Source organism: Pteropus medius, unplaced genomic scaffold, assembly GCF_902729225.1.
Source record: "Pteropus medius unplaced genomic scaffold, Ma_sr-lr_union100, whole genome shotgun sequence".
Taxonomy (NCBI): Eukaryota; Metazoa; Chordata; class Mammalia; order Chiroptera; family Pteropodidae; genus Pteropus; species Pteropus medius.
Genome location: NW_024354911.1, coordinates 13,421,799 through 13,446,112, shown reverse-complemented (window position 1 = coordinate 13,446,112; position 24,314 = coordinate 13,421,799). Strand labels below are relative to the sequence as shown.

At 32.6% G+C, this 24,314-nt stretch overlaps 1 non-coding gene across 1 annotated transcript; it reads right to left on the bottom strand.

Annotated features, from left to right (window-relative positions):
- Positions 1–22,537: 22,537 nt before the first annotated feature.
- LOC120597987 (U6 spliceosomal RNA) lies at positions 22,538–22,641 on the bottom strand. Its single transcript, XR_005651480.1, has one exon. It is a non-coding gene; the product is annotated as a U6 spliceosomal RNA (small nuclear RNA).
- Between the last annotated feature and the right edge of the window lie 1,673 nt (positions 22,642–24,314).

Below are 24,314 nucleotides of genomic sequence, written 5' to 3'. Positions count from 1 at the left end.
TAACATATTATTTATAGTTATTTTATGTTCCCTGTCTGATAATACCAACATCTGTGTCATACCTTAGTCTAACTTTGATGCTTTGTCTCTTCAGATTGTATATTTTCCTTGCATGCTTTGCAATGCCTTTCTTTGACATGCCTTATAATTTTGTTGTTTCGTTGTAATAAATATGCGTATTTGGGTAATAAAAACTGAAGTAAATAAACCATTAATGTAAAAATTAATATTAACTTGGTTAGAAGTTGCACTGTGTTTAATGTTTGATGTAGCTCTAAGGGCCAAAAGCTTTAAATTCTTGTAATATTCACACTTTTGCCTCTGTTCTTGACTTTATATTTCCCTGTGTGTTCTTTCTCAGAGAAAGTCTGTATTTTGCAGCTGTTTCATCTGTAATTCACCCTATACTGGTGCCCTATTGATGTGTTATAGTGTAGGGGAGGGGAAACTTTCTGTAATCTTGTGGGAAGGGGGAAGCTTTCTATAACCTTGTGATTAAATCTCCTCTTCTGATGAGTCTATGTCTTTTGGCTTTGACCTCCACAGGTATTTTTGTGGTGGTGTAGACTGATTTACCCTTGGGTGAGGCAAGAAGACTAAAGGAGGCCAAAGTGGGTGGAGATTCCTTCTCTCAGAAGAGATAGGACTCTGGGAAAGTCTTTCCCCCTGGAGAGTAAATCTTTGTTATACAGAACATTTTAAGTATATTTCACTATGATTACTCTTTCCTTTTCCCTGCCAGAGTGAAAAAAAGATCCTTACCACGAGACAATTGTAGGGTTTTTGAAGGGAAAGCCCTATAAGATTGTGGTCTCCAAGAGTCTGACTATCATGCTTGTCCACACTCAGCCTCCAGCAATATGTCAAGACTACCATTTAAGTTATTCTACCTGTTTTTTTTTTTTTTTCCTCCAGGCAAGTATATATTGATTGAGACTCTCCATGTTCACCTGTCTGTTCAGATTCAGACAAGTTTATCCTGGAACCACAATTCTCTGAAGGGTCCAAGAAGAGTTGTTGATTTTCAGTTAGTACAGGTTTTTCTTGTTGTAAGAATTGGAGTAATGGCATGTTGGAGCTGAAACTATATATCCTCTTCCTTTTTCGGTTACACAAAAAGCTGCCATCATCATATTGCTGTTGAAAACTTTGTTCTTGTTTTGGTAACTTAACCTTCAGAAGGCTACTTTTTAATTAAAAAAAAAAAACAAAAAACACCTGTAATATTTTCTATTACAGTTTAGTAAAATTCTGGAAAAACACCATTAGTTTTAAGACTGTAGTATGGACTTTGCCTGATGTGGCTTAACATTTATATTGTCTTTTATGCCAATAAACAGAACAATTGTTTTGTGAAGAAATATATACTTTTTCCATAAGAAAAAGCAAATTTTACATTAAACTTAGTATTTCCTAGATTTCTTCCCTCTTGCAACAGAGTCCTGGATGATAATGTATTCTACTCTGCTTCCATCAAAGTCCTCTTGCTCCAACCACTGATATTCTTTGAATCAGACCATCTCAACAACACATCTTGTAGCCAAGAGCCAATAACCTGACCTTTGTTTTCTTTACCTACTTCAAGAATAAACTAGGCTAATGCAATATTTTATTATAAATGGTGTTCCTGATGTGCCTAGCTATGGCACTAAAATCATGAAATGCAGTTATATTTATCATCATTGGCATGATTATATTTTACCATTTTAAGGCCCATTTCAGTGTCAATAATAAAATCCTTGTTCATTCTGTGTTTCAGTCTTCCCAACTGCCTTTCTTTCCCCCAACTCAAACAGGATTGATTTCTTCAGCTGGCATCTTCTTTTTATTCATGCATGAGTACTGGGATTGTCCCTGACAAATGAGCCTTCTTGGAAGGCTCACATTATTCTCAGAGAATTCAAACACTGCTGCTGCTGCTAGGGCAAGGTTTCCAGCCTGTGTATGGAAATGTTGTGAGTAAAGACCTTCCAGGAGGAATCATGATTATGTTACAGAAAATAACACATTGTTTTATCATGTTTCCACTGTGCTCATTTTTGGTTTCACCATAATTTAATCTTCGCACTTTACCACTGAGCCTGAGACAAACAGCTCCTACACTAGCTGCTTAAGAACAGGTGGGTGGAAGGGTTAAGGCCCTCACTTGAGCCTCTTTTCTAATCCACACTGAGGAACAGAAACCATTTTGAAGAGTTAAGCTATTCAGCTGGACCATCAGGGCAATTCACATCCTACTGTACTATAATGTTTCTTTGCTTTTAGTCTCAGGTGGTGTTCACTGTTAGGTGAAAAAGTCAAATACCTTCCAGTGTCTAATATTGAGTCACTTAAGGTTGCTGCGTACTAGCTTGGAACAGCTCCTATCTTCAGGACTATTCAGTCACTTCTTCCTCCTCCAATTGTCTCCAACTGTTCAATATAAGTCTCGTTTTTTTTCATGGAAATGTTTGTTATATTTCTTTGAAGGATATAAAGAAAGTTCTAGATGATACCTGAGTTCTCTTCATGTTCTTAGATTTTATAATTAATACAAATACCTTCATAAGAGTGTAATTACAGAGAATCTACTCAGTCTCTCATAATTTTCTTATAAATCTTACATTTTACATGAATTTTCCAAGTAATTAGTGCCATAGATAGAATACAATCATTTTTTAATTCCTATCCCAGAGATATTGGAATATAAGGTACTGAAATTTTGACATATGTTTTTTAAATGGGAATTTAGTGGCATAACAAAAAATGAGATATTGTCACATGGAAAATAAAAGCCACACAATAGCATTTTGTTTTTTTTTCAGTCTTTGGATAACTTTCACACAGACATAAAAGGATGGCACAACTTCTCAGGAATCTCCCAAGTTCAGTCATCGGTATCTCCAAAGACTGCAGCAACTCTATGACTTTATTCATTTATTCTTTATTGTTTCTTTTATCCATTTGTTCTGAAAGTAATTACTTAGGCCCTGAAGGGAAGACATAGTCCCTCTCCTCAAGGAAGAGATAGACAGGTAAACAGTTGTAATTCAGTGTTGTTAGTGCTCTAATAGGAAAAAGCACAAAGGGCTAAAGGGGTGCGCAAAAAGGACATCTAAATCTCCTTTGGGAGGTGTGGGCAATCAGGCAAATCTTCTTAGAGGTAATAGCTGAGCATAATCCTGAAGGATAAGTAGGAGCTGGCGAATAAACAAAGGTAAAAAAGATAATAGAGTATTAAAAAAAAAAAAGCAACATGCACGAAAGTCTAGAGGAGAAATAGAGTTAATTCTGGGGAAACAAATTCTATGATCAAAAAATCTGAAACACATAATAAAAAAGAATTGAGAAAATGCAATAGGTGTGGGCAGGGGACTTGGCAGAACAGGAGCATAAATGAGAGCAATAATTAGACCCTTCTCCTTTCTTCTTTCTCTTGTTTGCATCTCTAGGTCAGAAATCTAAATCCTCTCTCTCACAATCTTTTTGAGCTAATCTCATTCCACAGTTTGTTCCTCTACCATAGTCTTGTTAAAGAATTTCATATTTTTATTTCAAAACTTTTTTTTTTTTTTTTATGTTACATTTAAAACAAATTTTAGTCTGGCAGTCTGGTAAATCTTTAAGGAACTAAAATAGGTGAAATTATTTACCTGAAAGGTACAAATAAAGCTGGAGGATGTCTCCTACAATGGAAGCAACAGGTGAGACATACACAAAGCCCAAAAGGTTGTAGAAAAGAACATTTTGAGTTTTGTTTTGTTTTTTTAATATAGGTCAGTGTAATATAAAAACGTGTGATCTTTTCTTAATTTCCACCCTTACTTTTGTACTTTTAAGCTAGCAAGAGAATGGGAGAGCCAGAGAAAAGCTGAGAATTTTTAGTCCTAAATCCTGATAAGTCCTATTAAACTAAAGATGATGGTAATTAAAAATTTATAGCATAAGAAAACCAAAATGAAATATTGGCATTTAGAAAAAACTATTCAGATGTCTCAAATTTGATAAACCTTTTCCATATGAGTAGAAATATGGTAGAAACCACATATGGCATATGTCAAAGCAGAATTTGTTAACCTTTGGCACTATTAACATTTTGAGCCAGATAATTTTTTTTGTAGTAGCTGTCCTGTGCATTAGAATGTTTAGCAGCATCACCAACCTACATTTCTAGATGCCAGTCTCACTCCATACACCCTCTCCAAGTCGTGGTAAACAAAAATGTCCCCAAACATTGCCAGGCATATCCTGGGGGATGAAATTACTTCAGACTGAGAACCACTGTGCTAGATTCTGGTAGATATTCAAATGCATAAGAAATCACTCTTCCCTTCAAAAAGCATACCATCTTGTGGAGAAGAAAGACTTACTAAAATCTTATTCCAGTTTACCTAATTTAATTTAGATTGTGATTATTATAAGAAATTTCACTTAGCATGATAATCTCAAGATCATCCATGTTTTGTAAACGGCAGTATTTTATGGTTTCTTATGGCTGCGTAATATTTCATTATATATATGTGCCACATCTTCTTTATCTAATCATCTATTGAAGATACCAGATGTTTCCATGTCTTCACCACTGTTTAAGTCAGACAGAAAAAGTTGAGAACCATATGATTTCACTCATATGTGGGGTATAAAACTGAAAGCAACAAATAACAGGACAAAAAAAATGCATAGACACAGTTTAGTGATTACTAGAGGGAAAAGATGAAGGGGGCAGGTAAATAAGGGTAAAGAGAGTCAAATATATAGTGACAAAAGATTTGGTTTTAGGTGATGAACACACAATGCAATATACAGATGATGTATTATTGAATTGTGCACTTAAAATCTATATAAGTTTATTAACCAATGCCATCCTAATAATTTTATTTTTACAAATGTCGATACATTTTATGAGAACACACAGTACAATAATTCTGAGAAGGAAGTAGGAAGTAAAATCAGTAAATACTTTCTGATTTGAAAGACAGGAAACTACAAAAAGCAATAGCACAAACAACGGCTGAGAAACAGAAAAGTAAATATTTGAGAAATAGTAAAAATTCATTTTAGTCAGCCAGTTTTAGAATAAGTGATGGATTAGGATGATGGAAAGATAGATTGAGGGCATGTTTTAAAAAAATCATTAATGTTATGATGAGAAATTGGGTACTTTTATCTATTAAGCACTAAAGAATTATTAATATGTTGGAGCACACTGGCATAATTTTTGTGCTATGAATGTAATTTTTAAACTTTGTTTTTAAATGTTTCAAAGTATTATTATAAAACAATAGCCTACTGTCTAATACTTAGGTAACAACACGAGAAGGAAGTCTAGGTTTTGAAACTTCAAAACCTTATTCCAGATTAATGATGGTTTATCAAATTACAGGTCACACACCTCCAATGAAATAGCTTCATCAATGTTAGCCTTACAAACAATCTATTTTCTAAACATGATTTCTATTTCTCTGTTTTGCTAATGAAAAAATGACTACTTTAAACAACAAAGGCTGAAAATTATTTAAGAGATACTTATGTTGTAACAAGTAAACCAAAATATAAATATACATAGAAATGAAGACTTTGATTGCATTAGACTATGTAGGAATATTCTGAGATGATAAATGCAGCTCAAAACTAGATTAGGGTTGCCTGTTGTCCATGAACAGAGTGGAGAGCTACTTGGATTATTCCAGTAAGGACTCCAATTCTTAATTAGCATAGGCAATACTTTGGCTATATGTACTGTGCTTGATTTTGAATAATATTTTGTAACTAAATAATAAAAACAAATTTTAATCAGCACTACTCTGCTATGATTTTTAGAAACTCAAGGAAAACATTATTGTTAATGAAGAATTATTGTTCACAAATGAGCACAAATAAGTCACTCTCTATTCTGTGGCCTTAATATTGGTGAGAGTGCTATGTGAGCAAAACGTATACCTAAACAAAAAAGTTGTAATAAATACAGATTTAAAATTGTTCACCTGTGTTATTTATATCTCTGCTTTAAAAAATAACATTTATTTTTTCTTTCTCTCTTCTATTATATTTTATTGCCACAAAAGTTTTGCTATATTCTAATGGGTGGAGATATAAAATAACCAAACAAATGTAGAGCATGTCAGTTAATGATAAATGGTATAATGAAAAGCAGAGTTAAAATTGCAGAGTGTACTCTTGTAGGATGGGAAGGAAGAAACAAGACGAGTGATGTATTTATTGCAGCAGAAACCTAAGGAGGGAAACCTAAGGAGGGAAAGGAGCATCCATGTGAATGTATGGTGGAAGCGTTCTCTAGACAGAACTAAGAAATGCAAAGCTCATGCTTTGAACCAAGGCTAGCCAATCCCTTGCATCTGCCCTCTTTGGTATTATACTATACTGCCCCCAAGAGGAAAAGAGAACACATGTATCCTGTCTGGACCTGCATATGGAGGTCAAGGGGTCTGTGAAAATATAAATGTCACAGTTGCTGAATACAGGTAAAGCTTTATAAGTGCTATTCTGATCTATAGAAAAAATGAATTATAAAAGTGTTAAATGAATGGAACTGTAAGATACTGTAAGTAAAAGTGCCCAAGCAATATCTGTCATATTGTAGGCACTAAATAAATATTCATTGATCTTTTGTTTTATTATTTTAAAAGGTTATATATATTTCACGTATTTTGAAGTGTATTCAACAAAATTTATTAATGGAATACCAGAAACTTTATAATTTTCAAAATTGCCACATTAAATAATAATAAATAAAAACATGAAAATCATTTAACATAACTATTGCTAGACCTAGAGGAATTAGGAATTTATAATTCTGCTCTTGTTGAGAAAATTAAGCCAGACTAAAGTCAAAGAATAATAAACAGATTTCTCTTAATGTGTGTAAAGTCCTGAATAAAAAATATTTATTCAATCAAGTCAAGTTCTAAATTATTGTGCTTCAAGAGCTTCACTGTATATTATATATGTATTTTATTTAATGAGGAATACAATAATTAATAGTTTCAAATATGGCTGAATTCCATTAACAAAGGAGATGAGAGACAAGCATAACCCCTCATAGCTTATGTATTATAAGAGAATGTGCTTTATACCACTATTAACCTGGAAAAAATGACTTGAGAATTAACATAGCCAATCAGTGAAATATCTGATTTTTATGTGACTATCTAATCTTACAAAAAAGTTCATAATATGACGCCAGATATTCTCATTTTGTAAATTCATTTTTTATAAAATTATTTTAAAGAATGTCCTTTTTAATGCATTTTGAACACTTTTTTCAGGCACATAGAAAGTAATCACAGTTAAATGATGGGGTATTAAAAAGCAAGTTATGATATGAATATAACAATCTTTACTATATACACCAAGCCAATTTTATAAACTGACAATCAAAACCAAGAGTTCTTTAAGCATATATAAGAAAAGTTATAATTTCAAGAGAAAAAAATAATATTTTCTCTTCCTATAAAATAAACAGAAATGAAGAGAGTTTTCTCCATATTGTAGATCCAAAATTATTCCTCCAGATCCAGAGAAAAAAACCTGGTCAATATAACCAGGAAATATTGTTATTTATCTTAGTTCAACCAGCATTAAGTGAACTACTGAGAAATAGTCATTGAATTTCGCAGTGGTTAAAAACACAGATATCAGTGCTATACCAGCTGGGTTCTGACTCTGGATTAGCTGTGTGCCATTAGCAAATTTCTTGGAATTAAATTCCTTCATCTGTGCTTCAGTTCCCTCACCAGCAAAACATTATGAGGATTTTGAATAAAAATACACAAAGCACCTAGAATAGTGTCTAGAACATAGAAGGTATTATGTAATGATCAGCTGTTATTGTTAGGATTTTTTTTAATAAAGATTTTTTAATAAAGATTTTTTTTAATAAAAAAATTCTTAAATAAAGATTTTCTGCTCAAGAAACATAGCCTAGTCCATGTTGGACTAGTCTTGAGTACCAGGGGAAGTATGATTGCAATGTGATAAGTATTAAGATTAAGGTAGCTCCACAGTGCCTCATACCTTATAGATAGAGTGCTAGGCATCATCAGGGATATAACTTAATATTTACATCTCTAAGTATACAATGTGTCAATATTAGCTTCACAAAATTACAAACCTCCTGGCAAATACAACTGGTTGAATTTCATTTAGAAGCACTATCTGTGGTAGGATCTCTACCAGTTTTTTGCCCTTTAGCATTTCCTCCATCTTGGTTGTGACTAAATTTTCCTTTTGCAAGGCTTTGCAAAGTTCCACATTGAAAAACATTGGTGGAATGCATGTGGTAACCAGTAACCTATTGCTATGTAGCTAATTTAACAAAAGGTGAGAGCACTGGAAATCAATACAATCTACACCCTTCAAACATTCAAACATTATTTAATTACCGCTGCCATCCATTTACAGCACTTTTCTAAGTCTATAGAAGATCAATGCCTGTAATGGTTAATATTGGACATGATATCCATAAAAGCCAAATAATCTAAATGACATTTTCCATATTTTCATTAGTAAAACAAGAACTGTGTTTGGCACAATTAAACTAGCTCCAATTAAATAACTCATCAGATGTGAACTTTTCAGGGCAGCTGGTTGGATATTAAGGAATGGTCTGGTCTCTTGATAAGAGTCTCTGCAATTGCTCTTAAGCTTTTTGTTTGTTTTGGAAAAAAAATGGAAAATGTATTACTGTTGTTAATTAAAATACATAAGGTATTGTTTATTTTATAACTTCCAATGTCTAGTATTATTCAGGATTCTTAGGAGAATAGGCTAGGTATAGAGTATATTTGAAACTCTCAAATTAAAAATTATAAAAATTATACATGTTAAGTATTCTCTCTCCAAACCTCTGACAGTCAAACCCCACATCATTTTTTTTTTACATTCACTTATTTATCTTTCTCATTAAACTGTAGAATTATTTATTTTAATAATACAACCAATTCAGAGTCTGGTCTTCAGGCTTTTACAACACTCAAGTCTTCCCTTAGAGACTTGACATTTTATTAATCCCTGGAGGAGGTCTGTGTGTAGAATATAGCAAACGTCTACATCCATATAAATCACGAAATTGCAGTTAAAACCAGAATCATGACCTAGAAATTCAGTCGGCAAGGATCCATGTCTTTTGACAAATATAAAGAGATGACTTTTTAAAAATTTCTTAAAGAATGATATAACTAGGATACAACTCAAGAAGCAAAAAGACCTGGAGCACTATACTGTAGAAGCCACAGAAATGGAAGCGGATTGACTGAAATTGTAAGAGATGCCTACTGAATATCAGTAATGCGGACTGTTAAAGAGATCTACTCATAAGGCTGAGGTAAAGGGGAGAAATTAATAATAATTGAATAAAAACCGTAGAAGGAAAGATATTCTGCATTTCATTTTCTCTGGCTTTGAGTATAAGTATCACCTAAGTGAGGGGGGTCTCTGAACTTTAGAACTCTTAAAGATTATTTTATAATTGACCACTTCTAAACTTCTCAATATGTCACTTTTAAAAGAAACATTATAATGTAAAATATGTATTCAAGAATAAAGTTTCAGAAATTGAATATTTATTCTGTAGTAAAAATCATCTCACATTGAGTCAGAACCTGGCCACAAAGGCATCAGGTTTACCACTAATTTGTGTCGCTCACAAAAGAAAGCTATGGAAAATGTTAGTATTTTCAGAAGGAAATTTAAGGATAAATAGAAATGTTCTACTATAGGTTGAAAAAAAATTTCTTCTTTATGGAATCTAAATCTGAACAAATACAAATTTAGTTATTTGTATGTATGTGTATATATTTGTATGGGTGTAGTAACACAATGCTAGATCTGAAAAGGTTATTTTTGATCTTTTCATATTTTTTTAAATATGTTATTTAAATATAATATTTCTAATAGCCCACAGTTCGTAGTTAATTATGTATGTTTTTCCTACATATTCTATTTACTTTGAAGAAAGATGATATTGCAGAAAGATAAGATTCTTGAGAGTCAAGACAGATATGTGTTCCTCATTTAATTTTCTGAATATCATCTTTATTTATTATACAGATATTACATTGATTGACTACTAATTAAATATGCTAGGCACTGTAGCAAATGCATTAGAAACATTACATTAATTTTCACAATAACTTTAAAAATTATGTCCTATTATTATAAACATTTCTCAAGCATGCAAAGTGAGATTTTGTAACTTGCTTAAGAATGTTCATGTAGGCAGTAAATGATGGAATCAGGATTGATATTAGGCAGGTTGACATCAGAGTCCACATGCTTAAACAATATGAGATTCTGCCTTCTTGGAACATAAAAGAAAGGCTTTGAATACATTAATTTCCTGTCTTCTGGAGTCTTGCAGCTTGAGTTCAAATCCTGTTCTACTATGTATAAGTCTGTTTATTTAATTCTTACAATGGGTCTATAAACCATGTATATTTTCTCCATATTTTTAAAAAGATAGATAAACCAAGGACTTTAAGAAGTTAACTAGCCCAAAGGAACATGACTAGTAAGTGAGAAAGCCAATATATGACATGAATTGTTTTGACTCCAAAGTCTATGCTCTATCCAATACATTGTACTGCCACTCATTTCATTCTTATTTAATCTTTCCCAAAACACTGCAAGATAAGTCCTATTACCTGTCTGCTCATAAACAATGGAACAGGTTAAATGTCTTGCCTGAGTTCACCTGGTTACTAAGCATTGAAACTAGGAATCTAGGCCAGGTATGTTTGACTCAAAAGGTCTTTCTCTACGATAGTTCATTATACTGAACCATTCTTGTGATCAAGCTGCCCATCATTTTGATGTTTTTAACAGATGGAGCTTTTCCATCTTAACCTTTGCGATATAATTCTATTTGTAGACAGATGAATCTCAAACACAAACTTGACCATTTTACAACAATCATTGGTTTTCCTAATCTTGATCCAAATAATACTTGGAAAACATAAAGACTTAGAAAGGCATTAGTCTAAGAAGATGATATTGTCATGTATTTGGAAAGTGTTTTTTTTTTTTTTTTTTTTTTTAGAAATATGTTTACAGTATTTGGAATTTTAAAAAATAATTTTAAATGCATATTTTATTTATTTATACAGTTTCTCATTCTACCAAAGAATTACTTGGAGTCTTTAGAATTATATTTCATATCTGTTAACAGATGATTTCTAGAATACACCTTCTTTCAAAAATGTAATTAATGATGACAAGAATCATTGGTGATGTAGAGATCATATTATCTACTACATTAACAGCAAATAGATGGCACCCTCAAATTAAGATCATCTGAGGAGAGTTCATTTGTAAAACAACTAATTGCAAAGGCACAGGAAAGGTGTGAGAAACCACAGGACTAGAGTATAAATCTGAAGTTGTTACCACCCCTATTCCTGTGTGGATGGGGGAAGGGAGGGAGAGGTTGCTAGAATTGGGAAGGATTGGGAGTCGTGTAGAAAAGGCCACTCTGAGTAAGCAGTCACTAGACATCCCAGCCTAAGGGAATTGCAGAGGATGAGAAAAAGGAGGAACTACTGACCCTATATTTCTTCTATCCTCCTGCCCTTTAATCATATTTCATGCCTCATATTGGCCTAAGCTATTGGAAATCAGAGGATATGAGAGTCCATTGATGTTAGTTATATAGATCAGTTTCCCAGGGCAGAAAAGGGGGTGGAGAAAGGCAGAGTGCAGATCTGGAGGACTAAATGAAAATATACAATACAGAAATGAATGCTCATATTAACTAGTTATGGACTTATGTATTTATATGTATTTTATTAATTTAACCAGTATACACATATATGCTATCATTATCAAAACTTTAAAATAATAATAATTATGATTAATAATGGCCAATTATAAATATATAAACAACTGTAATCTATTTCCTAATAAAAAAAAAAAAAGGAGACCAGAGTAATTGTTGAGAAAATTTAGAGGACTATGAGTTAAGATTCCTACATTTAAGACATTCATTGAAGATGTGATCTTAAATCAGTTAACTTCCCAATATTTCAGTTTTTGTTCTGTAAAGTAGAAATAATATATGCCCTCACTCTCTTATGGAGATGTGGTGATAGCCTTTTGATTACAATGTATGAGACAGTATTTTGAAAAAATAAAATATTTTTTTTTCCAGAAGAAAGTATCATATTTAATTAGGTCATCTGGTGAATATGATTTTAAATACTATTTTGTTTATTTGACATCTTAAATGGAAACTCATATTAAGATATTATATCTATACACTATGTAGAGAAGTATGAATGTTCAATTTAGCTTAACCTGAATTTCCTAATGTCCTGATTTCTGTTTTTAAAGACAAGTAATTGTCTTCTTTCTGAATAATTGACGGTCATCTGTATAATACTTACCACACGGTCACTTTACATATGCCTGGCATATTTGTAAAAAAAAAAAACAGTATATCAAGTATACTTTGCCATTCTGAAATTTTCAATCCTATATTAGAAATTGTGCTTATATATATAAGGATATTAAAATGTTCTAGAAGCATAAAACAATTTGTATAACTTTTCAAAAATGGATTTAAGGGTTAAACACCTTCCTATTTTTATTCTATACACTCTTCCTGACCTATTGCATGGCTATGGTTCTATGTCTCATCTATAAAGCAAAGACTTCCATAGTGTTATGTAATGCAGGCATTTCTAGTTACGTGTCATAGGTACCTGAAGCTCAATATGATAGGAGTCAATGAGTTTATTTTTCCATCCAAATGGTACAGCCTCTTTTATTCAACATTTTAATAAATATACATCACCATCTATCCAGCCACCCACAAATTTGGATGCTTCCAAGTAGCTATTACTTCCCAGTCACCCACATCTAATTGATTTCAAAATTCACTGTTTGGTGCCTCCTGTCTCCAGGCTAAAATTTCAGTCTACTCTTCCCAGTATTATTGGAGCGACCTTCTAAAATACAGATGTGATCAGTTATTTCTCTGATTAAAAACTTTTAATATCTTCAGACAGTTTACTGTATGGCGATGGGTAACCATTATTTGAGCTATCTCCAGTCTCTTTTGACTTTACTATTACTCCCACAATACCCTAGTGCCCAACAAATAGAACTATCTCCAATTCTCAATCCTTTTCCTAACTATTAATGCTATTTCGGGTCCCCATGTCTTCTGATTACACTGTGCCATTTTCATAGTTTTCTCTCTCTCTACCCCAATATTGCCCCAGTCTGGCAGATACAAACTACTCATCAGTAAAAGTGTGCTAAGTGTTACCACCTCTATGCATGCTCCTAAGCACTTTTCCTTCCGTTAGAATAGACCACATCCTCTTTTGTGTTTTTTTTTTTAATCATAGAATCTTTATTATTTTTTAATCAGTCTTTTCTCTTACTGAAATTTAAAACTCATTAAGATCAGCTGTGCTAACTCGATACTTTGTATGTCTAGTAATGGAGAAGGTTAAAAATTACATACTTAATAAAAGAATAACTGGAAGAAAAAAATTCCCTAAGAATAATTTTCTACTTTTACCAATTTTTCTTTGGATTTCTCTATTGGCCTTGATAAACCTGAATAATCATTGTTTCTGCTGTAGTAAGAGGAGTATGCTAAAAATATATAAAATAAAAGAAATGATTGGATAACTAACAGTTATAGTGACATAGTTCTGACCTTATATATTGTTTTCCAACACGAAAAAAAACCATGCAAAATAATAGCAATTTATTGTATCTCACTGTCTTTTTTCAGACTGAGGGTTTTGATCATAATTTTATCATGTAACTATCTTTTATACTGAACACTCTGCCTCAGAAGAATTAAATACTAAGAGAGATAAATGCCCTTTATTGTTTTGCCAGAATGAAAAAAATTCTCTACTAAATTTGTTCTATGCTAAAATAAGAATTAAAACATAAATTTGTATTCTCAATAAAAAAGTTTGCATTTAAAAAGTCAAAATGTGAGTTAGTCATGTCCTTTAAATCTAGAGATATTTAAAGTTAGGGATGCAGTTTTGGGCACTCAAAAAAAGTAGCCTTTGCCAATTTTAAATTATAATTTTTTTCCACTTAGAAATTTTTTTTCAGATCAAAATATTTCTACCTACCCTTATTTTGAATTGATATAATTGGGGCTATTTGATTTAACAATAGAATTATATGAACATATCTTAACTTATTTAATGTATTTTACTGAGTCATTTTTTTCCCAGCTGTATATATTGTTAAACATAAAATGTGAAATCTGTGTCCTTATGGTGATTTTTCTAAAAATCATAACATCATCATAGCAACCACTTTAATCCAGAGGAAAGATTTTTATAGTAAGAAATATAGAAAACATATTTTCAATATGTTTCATAGAGTGTAAAGGAGATGGAATTTCTTAAAGTTCAAGTATTTGCAACAAGTTTGAAATGCAACAAACATGAAGAGAAATTCCTAGAAATTCTTGTTATAAGATTTACGGAAATCTTGTAGAAGGCTCTATTTTAAGCTTGAGTGTCGATGTCTTCTAACAGAAACTGAATTATTTTCAGTTACCACACTGCCCTACAGAAAGCAATGAGCGGACTGATAAGCCATAGCACAGTCCAGTTAAGGACATGTAACAGCACAAGTCACTAGAAAGTTAGTAAATGTAGGCAACTAAACTAGAAGAAGGGCTTGGTGAGGGTAGGAAGGAGTATTCCTCTCAGTCATGTCATGTTACAGCTAAGAGGAAGCCAAGCTATGGCACAATCTGATGTGTTATTTTTTTTCTTTTCAATGCATTTTTTGTCATTTTTCTAGAGATATAATTGACATATGTTTAAGTTTAAGGTGTACAATATGTTCATCCAATATACCTCTATATTGCAATATGATCACCACCATAGTGATAGCTAACATCTCTAACACGTCACATAATTATCATTTATTTTTCATGGTTAAAACATTTAAGATCTAGTCTCTTAGCAAGTAGATAATGCAGTATTGTGGTGAGTTAATTTTTAAGACAAAGAAACGATTGTAAATCAAGCTTAATGACCAGTGCCATCTCACACCACCAATACTGACCAATTCAGAAATAGTTATATTTCCTTACAACCCTCTTCTCTTAAAATATCATATATCTTTCTATTCATAAGGTATTTCCTGAGGTAGAAAAGATCCCATACTGCATCAAACATGAGAGTGGACGCATACACAACGGTATAAACAACTCCTTGTGATGCTGGTTTTAGCATAAATATGAGGACAGAGACAAAGTCAGCTGTAGAACACATTTTGTAGTATAAGCCTCACTTCTAGGCCTCATATTGAAGCCTATTTTTTTCCAGCATCTGTTACAATTTCATATATCCTCTATTTTCAAAAAGCACTATGAAAAAATAAATACTGTTATATAATGACTTAAAGTATAATGCAAATTTACTAAGATAGTGAATTTTGAAAATAAAATTATGTGTTTCCCTAAGTTCAAACATTAGCCCTAGCCTGAGAAAATGTGGGCAAATTATTTAATTTCTCTAATTGTCAAATGGGGATGCTAGTAGTGTCTTAGTAGGTTGTTGTGAGAACTACATGAGTAAAAATATCAAAAGATTTCAAACACTACCTGGCACACAGTAAATCCCATACCTAAATTTTGATCATTATTGTTATTTCACTATTAAACCTTTAATATAGGCACTCACCTCTATTATTGTTATTTCACTATTAAACCTTCAATATAGGCACTCACCTCTAAATAAGAATAAAGTGCATATTTTTTCTTGAGTTTTTACAAAATATTTAAAACATATAAACTATATGTATTGACATCGTTATGTTGTTCATTTATGACTCAGAAAATGTTAAATAGAAAGGAATACAGGATGGTGACAGAGTGTCCCAAGTCTAGTTTATGTTATTAATCCCATTACCTATAGGCTTATTGAGGACAGGATAATTGCTGTATCATTATTTTAAATAAGTTCAATTGGCTTTACTTGAATCAGATGGTAATTCTGTTGTCTGATATTGTTCGTATGATAAGCCTCTGTATTTATAAGGCTTACATTTAAAATTTTTTCTCTTTCAATTCAATTCTCACTACACTGTTTTAAATCTTCCTCCCTTTGAAAGGTGATAGTATCTCACCCCTGTTTCCTTATTCAAACTCATTTTTTAGTCATTCTTTTTATTGTTTTCCAACCTTACTTTCCACTCTCACAGTCTTCCAAGTCCCAAAGCACTTGAAAGTCATTCCTCCATTCCTTGATGAGTCCTATTTCTAGTATGGGAATGTAAAGAACCCAGTACATTAGTAGATCAGCTGATGTTCATGGCTTATCCCTCCCCACAAAGGAATCTCATGTGTTTATTTGTTCACTAATTTGTATTCCTGTACTTGTTTTCTAACAAGTATTTATCGGTATCTGTTCTGTGCAAGGTACTGTTGGGCATTCAACATATGTTATCTCACTTGGTCCTCACAATAATACCATCTGTCTATCCATTATTGGCGATACTGTTATCATCAATTAACAACAATTGTGCCTCGGGTAAACCTCACTGGCTACCATACTGCTATTGTGCAAAGCTGTCAGTACCATTAATATCAACTCCAATATACACACAAAGAAACTAAGATTTGGAGGCGTTAAGTAATTGTTCCGAGGTTGTAAGTGTTAAACACATCTTGCTGACTTTTTCCATAAATAATCATGCAGCCGGATAATATTCATACAAGAGTGGAGGACGTCATCATTCACTCACTCATTCATTCACACACACATTCATTCATTTGCTTGTTCTGAAAAAGGTAATTGTGTGCCCAGTCTTGAACTAAGTATTAGGGAAAAGTCTGCTTTCAAAGAAAAGGGCGGTATTACTTATAGTGCTAATGCTTTACATGTTAACTTGCCTAGTTTAAGAATGAACTGGCAAAGTTTTGGGTTACAGGTCTAAATTAGATTGTTCTAACAACTTGGCTCAAGTTTAGTACCCTGTACTATTTGGATCTGATTGCTGGGATTCAGTTGTTCTTTTGGAATAACGCCTTTTGAATTCTTGAAAGCTTTGATTACTTTTCAGAGTTCTGAAATATGTTGATTTTGACAACTTTTGCTATTGTTCTCATTGGTGTTATTGAGGAATAGATTTTCAGAACCTCTTACTCCCTTATTCCAGAATTCTCTCCCGGCCATGGTTTTTAACTTACTTCTAATTGTATTTTTGTCTCATTCTTTGTGACCAAGTTCACTGTCATCCTTCAGTTGCAGTAACTGATCTTGGCTTTGTAATAGTTAGATGTTACCATTGCTGGAGTGATTATGCCTTGTTCAGTCTTCCTAGAAATCATCATGATAAATTTCAGTACTGACCCCCACTCTCTTTTAGAAAAGACTATTTTAGAAAGGTGATCCCTTTGCTATTCATTGTGTATATATTAGGCATAGAACTTGAGAAAGGATTAAGATTACTCCTAATATGCTTTTTTCATTAGTCCCGGCATTCATCTTTATGTATGGTGTAACTTACATAGAAAAGAAAGGCACCTCCCTGGGCTTTATTCTTTGGACCTAAATTTGCAGTGGAAAATTTATCCTGGGTGGAAGTGTTTAAAAGACAGTTGTTCTCATATGAAGGCAAGAACCCCAAGCTGAAGATGAAAATGCTATACTTATAAAACCAACTGTCTTAGTTGACTGGTATTCTGTTTATTTTCCCTTAAGTATTAACTAATCCCTTAGTAAATTCCTATTTAGAAATTTTAGCTTGGCTCTGGTGTACTATGGGCATAAAATGGAAGGGTCATATAATTTCATATGTTGGTATTAAAGGGAGTAACATTAGCCCCTAATGTTAATGATCGAGAAAACTAATAATCAGTGAGAAAGATCCAAAGTAAAAGTTTATCTTTCAGGAAAAGTAAGTAGAAGTTCCACCACTCCTCACATAGATAATCCTCTTAGTAAACTTGGAACACTGGAATTTATTTTAAGGAGATCTAGATTTTATATATAACATATATAACTTAACGTATTGATTTTGTATATAATAGAGATATCATATGCTAACTATGCATATCCCTGAACTTCTTGGGAGAAGTCCTCTGTGAAGATTCTAATTCTTTATCTCCAGAAATCAGCCACGACCTACCTCCTCAACTGTAGACCAGACTAGATGTCTCCCTGCTGAACTTCCACCACACTCTATGCCTGTAACACACTATACTTTATTAGCCCTTCCTTAACTGTACAAGTATTCTGACTTGCCTTTGTTATCTCAATGTCTAAGACAAAACTTGGTGCTACTAGCTGCTCAATAAATTGCTTGTGAACTTTTATTTAACATTCCTCATTTGTTCAGACTCTTTTCCATTACTTATTAGCACTTTCCAAAAAAAGCCTGCCAAACTGGGTTATTTGTTCCAATATGATTTCCCCGCCCTTTGTATTCAACTTATCTAACTTTAAGATTTACTATATTATCATCTAGCTCTCTTTTCCCACTGGCATTTTTATCTTGACTCTGCTTTTCCTACAAGACACACTAGTATTGTTTTTACTTTGTTTTACTAACAGACTATATTGGGGTATTTACACTTCTTGAACTTTTTCTTTATTTTCTCCTTCTTGTCTTTCCTCCTTCAATACTGCTGAAACTATATATTAGGTATCACCAACTCTTAGACTCTAAATAGTGTTTTTTCTCTCTCGCATAATTCTAAACATTGTTTCACCTTACCAGTCCATCTCACCCTCTTAAAGCTTCTCCAAGACTTGCAAAACTCCTCTCATGTTTGAATATCTAGCTGTTACATGAGTGTTCTTTGTCAGTACTCTCCAGAGTCCTCGTGCCTCACAAACAGCCTCATTCACGCATCCATGATATTAATCAGCTGTGATAGAAAAACTGCTTGAATCAGTCTAGAGTGCAGGAGGCCCCTTTCTTGTCATCTGCTCACTTACATAAATGGTTTAGATCCTAAAATACTTCTCTGTCTCTCAATGCAAATCCCATTCCTTACCAACTACACTATATCTTATTTGAGCCCTATGTTATTGTAAACAACATTTGAGCCCTATGTTATTGTAAACAACATAATGTTGTTTTTATAGGTCATAAAATCTATTAATATGACCTTAACTGCCTGTGATCACTGTCTAGATGGTAGGGCTGCACATACCATCCACTCTTCCAGCTCAAACTCAGACTTGCGCCACCCAGAGGTGTGAATTTCAGCCTCATTTTTGCCTGGGGGACTCAGTAACCACATCCATCTTCTCCTTCTCTCTTTCTTTCATTCTTCTGAAATTCTTTTCTCTTTCCTGTCTTCCCTCAGTCTCTTTCATCACTCAGATATCTAATCTAAGCATGGCTTAACCCTTTTTCCCCCTTGGTTAGTATTCAGCTTCTCTTCATTTTCATGAACACAAATCAGTTTAAAATCTATTTTCCTTGTTGCTTTCTCTTAAAGCAGTACCTGACCCAGTAATATCATTCAATAAACATCAACTTCTATCATTATCAACTTCTACTCACTCCAAACTCTAGGAAGACTCAGGATCTAGAATTTTCTCTGACATCAATTGTCCTTGCTATGTACTCTAGCTCAAGTCACTTCTCCGTCTTTCACCCAAATGTGTGTGTTGGTGGGGTAGGGAGGAATGAGAGCAAGTTCATCTAGAGCTTTTTTTAAGACTTCCGAATATATGAGACTTATATAGAAATATTTACTGGTATGTGGAGGTGCCATATAAATTCCCACCGCAGCTTCTTTGGTCTTTTTGTGCTCATCTTTGCCTACCAACTTTAATTTTCTGTTCAGTACAGAGCTTGCCTTTTGCACATATCTTCCTTACCTATTCAAGCCATAATGTTGTTTTCCTTTGGTCTCTTAAAAATGTTCCACCCCTGTAGTCCCTTGCATGATTGCTACTATTTTTGTATGCCTTTGCTCATCATTTTATTAAGTCCCTTGAGGACCAAATCCATTTTATGGGCTGAGTCCACATATAGCATACAACATACATATATTCATGCTCACACACCCATATAGCATACAACATACATATATTCATGCTCACACACCCATGAATGAAAAATTTTCCTTAAACCAGAATAACTAGTCAGAATCTAGACTTTGTAGCAAGTTAAGTCAAAAGGAACAAACAAAGCACAAATTTACAACTGTATCATAATAAAACCTTGCACCTTCATAAAAAATTCTGCCAACATAAAGACTGTTCATTTAGACTCTTTGATGGTAAAATTTATTCTAAGTGAAACCTCACCTCTGTGCTGTGTCCCTCCTATATAAGAATTGGAAAGAACTATGCAAATCCTGCACCTGTTGAGTTATACAGAAAAACCACAGGAAACAAGAATGTGAGTGCATGTGATTAAATACAAAAGATTAGAATAAAAACCTTAGGTGGCTATGTTTTCTGCTATTATTTTAACTCTCCATGCTCTATACATTATATATCATTAGTGGGAAAAAATTACATAATAACAAATTATTAGCCTTATGCTTAAAGTTCTTAGACAATGCATATTATGTGCACATCTATGGCTATTCTGAGCATACAAAATGATTAAGCCAAAGAGAAAGGTTATCACATTGCGTTTATGGATTTTGATAACTATCAGCCTTGTGTTACACATGTCTGTGACTCTGGAGAGCAGATTTAGGTTCAGTCTTGTGGCAGCTCCTGCAGGGGCTAATCAGGAGAGCTGCTGTGACTAAAACTGAAGTGGAAGTTGCAGCTGCCTGGGAGATGATTTTCATTAAAGCTGCCTGCCAGTGTCAATACAGAATCTAAACTGGATTTTAGAAACAAAATGTGACACTTGCAAGGCACTTGGGCACAGAATTCATAGTTTTCTAATGGTGCCACTGCATCTTTTCACCAAGAATGAAAATGAAATATTTAAATAATTATTGACATAAAATTTACCCTGTAACAAACTGGCTAAATGTGAACATTTCCATATTTCCTTCTACTAATAATTATAATAGATATGGAGGATTTGCCAAAATATGTATGTTTTCAACATATGAATTACAGCTATTGACAGAAATCAGAGTATATTCCTGAGTTGTGTTAAAGTAATGACATTGTGATTAATCTTTTTCTTCTATTTTTTCTGTTATAATTATTGTCATTTTTTTTTATCACAATAAAATACATATAAGTATATTGGCAATAAATTTGGGGTCATTTAAAGACAAAGGTTAATCTTGAGTTAACCTTTTATATACATATATAATACTATACTTTTATCTTTGGTTTAGAAAAAGTCAATTTATAGAATTCTTTCTCCTAAGATAACAGATGTTTAGAAAAAAATATAGCTTTGGGGAAACTGCTAACAGATAGATATCAGTTAGAATTTCTATGGCCATTAAGGTGTAGGTTTATTAAATAGCATTATTTGGTTATTTTAGTGTTAGTCTACAGACATCAGATGATAAAATGATTTCCATAAAATGATATAACCATTAGTTAAAATAAATTTAATGCTTAGAAACTAGGTTGCTAACATAGAGACAGGAAATATTCTTTTCCAAAGGAAATAAATAAAATGAAGAGGAGTCACATAAGTGCTGTATTACAATAATGGTATTTGGCTTCATGCTAAAAAAATAATTTTTCCCTCCATTGCTTTACTCCAACAACTAGATTATTTCTTTATCCAAATTCATATCATATTTCATTTTTAAATAAGTAAAAATTAATTTGAAAAATAATGAGGAAATAGCTTAGTCCAAACTATTTCATGTCATATTTCTCCCAAACACCTTCCTAGCTTATTGAACATTCCTCTCTATACCTTTGAGACTAACTGACAGGAGTCCACAGTTAAGCCACATCTTTGAATTACAACATGTATTCAATAAATATTAGTTTACTAAATAAATTTTTCCAGTTTCTACTACTTTAATTGAAAGGATTCAACCTCTTTTCTTCATCAGGATGTACTCTAGAGTACAAAAATCTAAATATTTGATTTTGCAGCAATGACAGATAAAAACATACCTGAAAATTTATGATTGCTGACCAGAAAAATTTAGATTATTGTTTACAGTATATAGTTATAATATTATCTTTTTAGGTAAGTACAAGAAAATGCTTCTTGTTTTGGTCATTAGGATCTAAAGGGGTTATTTTTGTGAGCAACCAAAATTAAAAATGAAATGGAATCCATGAAAGGAAGAAATTACTATTTTTTAGAAACCTCTCAAATTGCCGCAAACTGGCACTAGCTATGGCCATTAGTATCTTAGAACATATGAGCACTTTCACATGTTCTTCAAACACAGAAATATACTAGTATCTTTCATAAACTCCCTCAAGGTAAGATAAATCCTAGAAGTATTAATTTCCCAAGGTAAAAAAGAAAGAAATGATACTGCTCGATAAGATGAAGCTGCCAAAAACTTGTAGAACTCGCCTATCTCCCTTGCATGGGTTTGACATCTCTACTTATAGGTGCCAAATTGTTTGTGTGTGTGTGTGTGTGTGTGTGTGTGTGTGTGTGTGTGTGTATGTTGTGAATGGTTTTTCTTAAAAATATGGAACACTTCGTGAATTTGAGTATCATCCTTGCACAGGGGCCATGCTAATCTTTGTATCATTCCAATTTTACTATATATGATACTGAAGCAAGCACCCAAATAATAATTTCTTAACCTGTATGTGTCATTTAAATGTGTGTGAATCACAGATGAATGTAAACACATAAGTTTTTCTATTCAAATACGATTTAAGTCCCTACAGGATTTAGTCACTATATTAATTCATATACTTCAATCTGAAAATAATTTCTTTATGCTTAATAATACTTGATCAACCAAATTATTAGTTGATCTCTCTAACAATAGAAACTCACTTTTTGTCATTGAGACCAGGGTTTCCAAATTCAGTATCCTATCCCTTTTTGCCCTTCTAAATAGCACATTTGATCTAGATTTTAGCCTTCCTCTTTCTCTTAACATGCTGTGTTAACTCTAGGTACATAATTGTAAAATCTGAAACAGATTTCTTAAATAAGGTTTCATAGTTTATAACTTCTATCCACTTAGCCATGACTAAGGGAATGAGTAATGTGGAAATGTCAGATACAATGGCAGGTCATTTTATCCATTATCTCCTAAAACGTCCCTAAAATGTAGATGCATTTTCCAAAAATCTTTAAGCCTGGCTCTGTACAAAAATCCATACTTACTATTAATGTCCTTATATAGGGCATTATTATATAAGGATCTGTATGCATCCTTATATATAAATACATATAAGAAGGAAAATAGACTTCATATCTATACTCAAATATATTTTGAACTGTATGAAAAAAAGTCTTTTCCTAACTTAAATGAGTTTGTGTCAATTTTATACATATTAGAACTCTGATTAGGATTAACTGTAACAAGATCCTGTGGAATTTGTGAAAATAAGTGGATGCCCAAACCCCACCTCTACAAATTCTGATTTAGTGTTGAGAATGGCCAAACTGTCTGTATAGTTTTTAATGATCCACAAATTATTATTTAAATTTCAAAATCTATTAGATTTATAAATATTGCTCTGAGTGGGCTCTCCTAAGTGAACATTAATCCAATCCAACATATATCCAATTCTGTATTTCAGGACTTGGTGGAAATAAATAGCAGTGACATATAAACTTCAAAATTCAAATATTCTGTTGATTTATCTCCTGACCTATTATTTAAAAGAAAACTAATACCTCCCATATCTTTCTCTACACCTTGGTAGAAGTTTTAATAATCAGTAAATATATGAAAAGTGAGTATCAAGAGAAGATGGGGGAGAAGGGATCGAAGCTAAATAAGATGATGATACATATTTGGCAGTAGGTTAAATTTGAAAATTTCCCATTTATGTAAACTCATGTTCTGCTGATAACATTCTTCTGTACATGTGGAATGGAAAAAAAATCTGCCAGCTATAATATTTTTACTTCAAAAACAAATTGCTTTTCCATAGACTAGGTGACTAGCAATGATTGCTAGTATATTTGAACTTTATTATGTGAAAAACCCCACAGGAACTTTATACTACTAATTATGATAGAGTGATGGAGTCTTAAATATCAGCAAATAAATATTTTAAATGACTCTCTCTCTCTCTCTCACACACACACACACATGCACACACACACACATACACACACACACTAAATTATTACAGTTGGGAACATTTTTTTGAAAAATATTATAGTCATTTTTACCTTAGGCATAATTTTTTTTAATAATAAAACTGTAGTAATTAGATAATTATTAATTTACCCATGTTTAGGTTGCAAAGTCAAGTAAAATTAAAATAGCA